A 6000-nucleotide genomic window follows, 5' to 3' on the forward strand; every position below is an offset into this window, starting at 1 on the left:
AAAGAAACTCAAAGCATTTCCCCCGCCATCATGGTCATTTGCGGCAAACTTAGTCTGTAAAGAGAAGTGTTGTCAACAAAGAAAGGAAGGGGTCAGGCACTGCCTTTCAGGATGTTGGGGGTCCCTGCATGAGAGTGAGGAGAACATGTTCTCTGCCTGGTGCTGAGAAGGAACCCATTGATCCAGGGAAGGTTGCCAGATGAGGATGCAACTTGTGGTTCCTCTCCTGGCCATGTTGGGGATAAAAACCTTCGTGAAACCTGGATTCAGGGTTCATCATGATGCGGAAAACTTGAAATCTGAGACTCAGCTACATTGGCAAAGAAAAAGCGCTTTATATGTGTTGTATATGTATTATAACACTGTGACACCAGATGGCGCTGTGGAGTTCCGTTTTTGCCAACCTGATTTCTTGTACAAAGTTCGCAATGCGTTTAACTGAAATGCTTCTTTGATATGTCTAGACCCAACCCTGGACTTTACCACTGGATGTTAGAATCAGTCTGAAGGCACATGCATTCCTTCATCCATCACAACCCAGAAAGATTTATTATAATCCAGGGCACAGACCTGTGCCAATGTTATCTCATTTTACAGAAGGTGTAGAATGTGATGTGCTATCATCAAGTTATGTCTCGTCCCTCTTGCAAACCCAACAGTCAGCTATCTGAGGCAGGGAAGTGGGTATACATAGTTTGCTAATATCAAGCCATTTTACATTTGCACAAATGTTACAAAGAAAAGGTGGAAGAATGACATGGCATGGTGGCAAGGCCCTTCACTTGCATGGGCATTTCTCCCTAGCATAGTGGTGAGGACCTTGTGGGCCACAGGCCCAGTTAAGCTATTTTCTCTCAATCCCATCCACCTGCCCTACATTTGATGTCATACATACCATCAGGCGGGCAGAGCAGGTAAAGATAAGGCTCCCTTCAGAAAGTGTATTTGCACCTGCTGCCAATGAGGTGGTCATTGCTCCTGCAAACCTGCCCGTGTAGTTTGATTCAAAGGTTGCAGGCAAATGAACACACTTCACTTGACATCAAGGTGATGTCAGGTGCTAGACAGGTGACTGATCCCACCCATCTATCAAAATGCCCCCTGGCGGTTGAGGGAGGTCAGAATCCAGTCCACTGGCTGTATCAAGTTCCCCACCTCTTCTCCATCGTAAGGAGGGCAGAGCTAGGATCTCAAATTTCCTGCAGTGCCCCGCATAACAACTGAACTGACCTCAAAATGCATTGATTTCTGCAAGGTTGCTGGCTTGAAGCAGAAGTCAATGTGTCTATTTGAAAGAAGAACTACTTTCAATAAGCTCCGAATTTAATTTATCAAGCAAAAGGCTGGAGTAGGTTAGCACATATGCTCGTGAAGTTATATCGTTCTCCCATATCTGCCAAGAGGATGTAGCCTTTCCATACTAGTGCCCCACCCTACTGCAAGTCTTCTCACTGTGACTCTTACTCCCTTTCTTCAAATTATTTTACTCAGGTTCTGTGCAAAAAAGGAACTGGTGAAAAATGGCAGGGGGTATAAACACAAAATGGGAGATGAGAAACAGGTGTGGACACAGTTTTATTGGGGTGCTAAAGCATCATTGTTCAGGGATTTCTGACTCCTTTCCATCTAAAATAGGTATGAGAGGCAAATTGTTGAAGATGGCTGGCTACGTGAAGTTGAAAGCTTCAGAAGACTGGAAAGAAGTCCAGCAGTTAATGAGTGAGCTGCTTCGCAAACAATTGAGGTGTCATGGTGGATGGGAGTAAAAATATGGCAGCTAGGATCTTGCAGGCAACAGAGTAAGCAAACATGAAGAACCAACAGAACAAAATTTAAAATGTATCCCCCCCCCCTTTCTGGTCCCGAGTTCAGAATTTCTTTGATTTGGAACATGAAATCTTAAAACCTCTAAAGCTCCTGCCGTAAGTGTCTTGGGTGGTGGTCCAGACAGTGGCCTTGAAACTTTCCCAAACACAGACATTAAAATTCTTGATGGATAATTAGCCGAAAAAGTTAACATTGGCTTCCTTCTTCAACGACTTCCTTAAAAAGGAAGAGAACTGGGGGAATTGCAGTCTTTTAAGTCAATGGTGTTTTATGTGTCTTCTGGTACCCAAGCTTAATACATACATACACACACACATCACATAATCACACACACACACACTTGTTAAAGAAGAGCAGATGTTTGACTGTTTCCTCTAAAGAAATGGTAAAAATCTGCCAAGAGTACTGATGTACTGAACTAGCATAATGGCATGATACAAACATGCTGTAAAAAGCAGCAGGAGGTTGCCACAAGCACTGAATTTCTAGATGATCAGTTTACCACACATCCTACCATACATTGGCAGTTGGTATGTGGTAAAAAAATAATAATTAAAAAAACTGCTTGATGGGATTAGGCAAGCTACCTCAGGGTAGTCTACAAAGGTGCATGTCCACATGCACACACACACCTTGCCAGGGCCATTTGGGGTAGCCATCTTTTTCCATCATGATATAGCAATGTTCCCTATGGGGCATTTTATACTGTGGCACAGTGTGGCTGGTCATCGGAGCTTGCATAGCACTGTGCATAAAAACCCTGGCGATCAGCTGATGGCCAGGGCTTGCATAGCTTGATTCACAGTGCAGAGTTTACATGCAGAGCACTTTTCAAAAATAATTCACCCGATGTAATTGCGATGTCATATGATTGATGGGTGGCTGACCCTCCCCACCTCTTAAACTTGATCTATGGGGTTGCGGGAGATAAGGATTCACCCCATTTGCCAGATCCATTATATAGGGCTGAAAAATGGGAAGATGTGCTCATTGCAACCTTGCTGCTACTTGAAGCAGCGGCAAAGCTTGTTCTGTAAAAGGAGAGAAAGCAATGTTACCCTCTGCCATCTTCTTGTAATGATAAAACTGTTGTAACGTGGGGGTCGTGATTCAGCAAGTGATTTCAGCTCTGACATAGCAGGCAGGAGACAGCTTCTTCAGGTAACACTCTTTATTCAGACAAACAAGACTGGGGAACTGAGGAGAGGGAGATACATTTATAGGGACAGTAGAGGATACATTTTGGAGGGAACAATCTCAAGCAATCACAAAGCTGCCTTTTGGTGGGAACCAATAAGACTGAGGATCCAAATGCAGCAACTTGAATGAACTAATAGTAACTGTTCCTTCTGGAACAGGAAGGCAGTTACTTTCCCCTAATGTGAATACAGACAATAGTAATCAGATATGATAACCCTTGAATCAATACACAACAAAAACATCCTGAGACCACCAAAAATTATGGTACTAGCATTCATCATCACCCAAAGGATGAATGCTTGCTGCTTTTGCTCAACCACAAGTGAAGGCTACTCCATTAGGGCTCTGTCAACCCTCAGACAGCCCCAAGCTGGCTGCCTTCTTATTTGCTCTGCTTGTCATTGGCTAAGGCTCCATCAACTGCTGGTCTGCCTGCCTCCGACCCTGCCAATCTCAGTGGGCACCACCCACTGCTGGCCACCACCTCAGAAAGTGCTAGAAAGAGAGCAGAGCAAATCGTTTGGCTCGGCTCTATGCCAAAGAGAATGTGTCTCACGATGGACTCATCCACCCAACTAGATCACAGCGTAATAGAGAGTATGCAAAAGAGTAGCAACCAAGATTGCACAACTCTTCTTTTAAAAAAAAATCAGAAGAAGCATAAGGAAACAACAAGCTGGTGCAAGTGGTGCAAGTGTTGGGTAGATGCCCCATAAAAAGAGTTATCTCATGTTATGGTTTATGAGGAACAGCATATTAACACTACAAAGGTTACCAGGAAAGTACAACAAAATACAACAAATCCGTCATCAAGGCAGTACAAGACATCTGATAGCGGCCTACCTAGACAGTGAATAGCCCAAAATAGGATGGTTATCTGCTAACCTAGGGCTCTTTCACTCAGCCCCGTGGATGCAATGTGCCAATTCCAGTCTCAAAGTGCAGAAGTTCTACAACAGCTACAACAACACACAAGTTCATCTTTTCACTGAAACTGGGGGACAACATTGGTGGGAAATCAGCATATTTGGTGGTAAAGCAACTTCAAATCCAGTATGTTGAGAATGATCAACAGCGCTGTAACCTAGTTAAGTAAATCTTAGTTAGTGAGTCATGAGTATTTAATCTATTGTTAAAATTTGCACATGGATGAAACACATATGTCATTGCAAGCATCATCTCAGAAGAGGCACCCTCTCCTCTGTGAGAGATGCAGGTGGAATGCCTATTCTATTAAATGACAGTGCTTGCCATTTAATACTTAAGTTAAAATCTGCTTCATTCAGGGCAATTATTTCGTGAAATAAGACTGCACTCCTGACCTCACTTACCTAGGAGTAAGACCCATTTAATTCATTAAGATTTACTTCTGTTTAAAATAGTTATTTACACTAACATGAAAGTAAGTTTCATTGACTTCCATGGGACTTACTTCTGAGTAATAATAATTACCGTAATAATAGTTTTATTATTTATATCCCACCCATCTGGCTGGGTTTCCACAGCCACTCTGGGCAGCTTACACAATATATAAAACATAATAAAGCATCAGACATTATAAACTTCCCGGTACAGGGCTGCCTTCGGGTATAATAAATAATAATTTTATCATTACTACTATGCAAGTAGACTTGCACTGCATTGCACAACAACAGTTTTGATGATCAGACTCTAACTGATTATTCAATTATTTGTTGCAGCTCTAGTGTCGAACAATAATCATTCTGCAATACCATATTCACAGCTTGGATTCATTTCTGTGCCATGCGGAGCACTAAAGGAACAGCTGCCTCTCTGTGGGTGGCTTCTATAACTAGGTATTCCGGGAAGCAAATAAATTGTGGTGCCTAAAATCTTTATCTCCACACTACAGCTTCAGGTGGCATGTACTCTGTTATCATAAAAGTTGTTCCTTGTCGCCAGGTGTGTTGCCTTCACTTATGGTGGTAAGTTTCACTACGCTTCTCTGATCAGTAATATAGCACTCAGTTTAGCAGCACTAATTTAATTTCTTTAGCAGTAAAAATGCCAAGATGCAATTGTTTCAGTTTAGCATGATCTCCAGCATACTGCCTGATTATATTCTATGATTTCCTACAAACCCTCTGATTACACTCTTATGGGTTTTTTGTTTTTTTTTTACGTATGTACAGTCTGATTTTATGCATGCTTACTAAGAGGTAGGCCACAATGAATTCAATCGGATGTGTGGACTGCAGTTATAACACTCCTCTGCACTCCATCACAATCAGCTACAAAACTGTCTGATTATTTTCATCCCATCAGCTTCTTGAGATCTTTAATAACATGATCTATGAACAATACTAAGCCTGTAGTCCCACTGGCGGAGGAAGATGAGTGCGGGGGGGAGTACACCGCCCCCGGCAGCGCAATCCCAGTGGGGTGCCATTGTGGCTGGGGCCCCGCCCACACTGGGTGCCACGCTCCCGCAGGCTGCGTATGACACCCCCAGGTCGCACACCACACCCCCAGGACATGCGCCAGCCCCGCCCCCACCTGCTCTCCACCCCACCCCCACCCCAGTGCCAGAGCATGAAGCTCCCCCACTGTGTAGCCCTTGCCCTAAGTGCTCAAGGGCTACTGCTTTCTAGTCAGCTGCAAAATGCAAATTTCTCCTGGACCAGAAATATTCAAAATTTCTTCTTCTTGCTCTCCTGAAACAGACAGAATGCTGGTTTCAACCCATATCCTTGCAAGTAGGTGCGGGCTCCTGGGGTCTGTCCCAGTGGCTGGTGCCCATTGGGAATGGTGGGGCAGAACCCTGGCTGCATGTTGGGCAGGGGAAAATACTGCATTGATGGAGTGACACCCGCAGCAGTGAGCAGTGGGCAGAGCCAGCAGAGCTAGCAGAGCACAATGCTCAGGAGCACGAAGTCCACATCTGGAAGCAACCTAGCTGTTCTTCATTTACACATAAACACACGTACTTAGCTCCCAGTACGTTTCCAAGCA

The sequence above is a fragment of the Lacerta agilis genome, chromosome 2, assembly GCF_009819535.1.
Source record: "Lacerta agilis isolate rLacAgi1 chromosome 2, rLacAgi1.pri, whole genome shotgun sequence".
In the NCBI taxonomy this organism is placed as follows: domain Eukaryota; kingdom Metazoa; phylum Chordata; class Lepidosauria; order Squamata; family Lacertidae; genus Lacerta; species Lacerta agilis.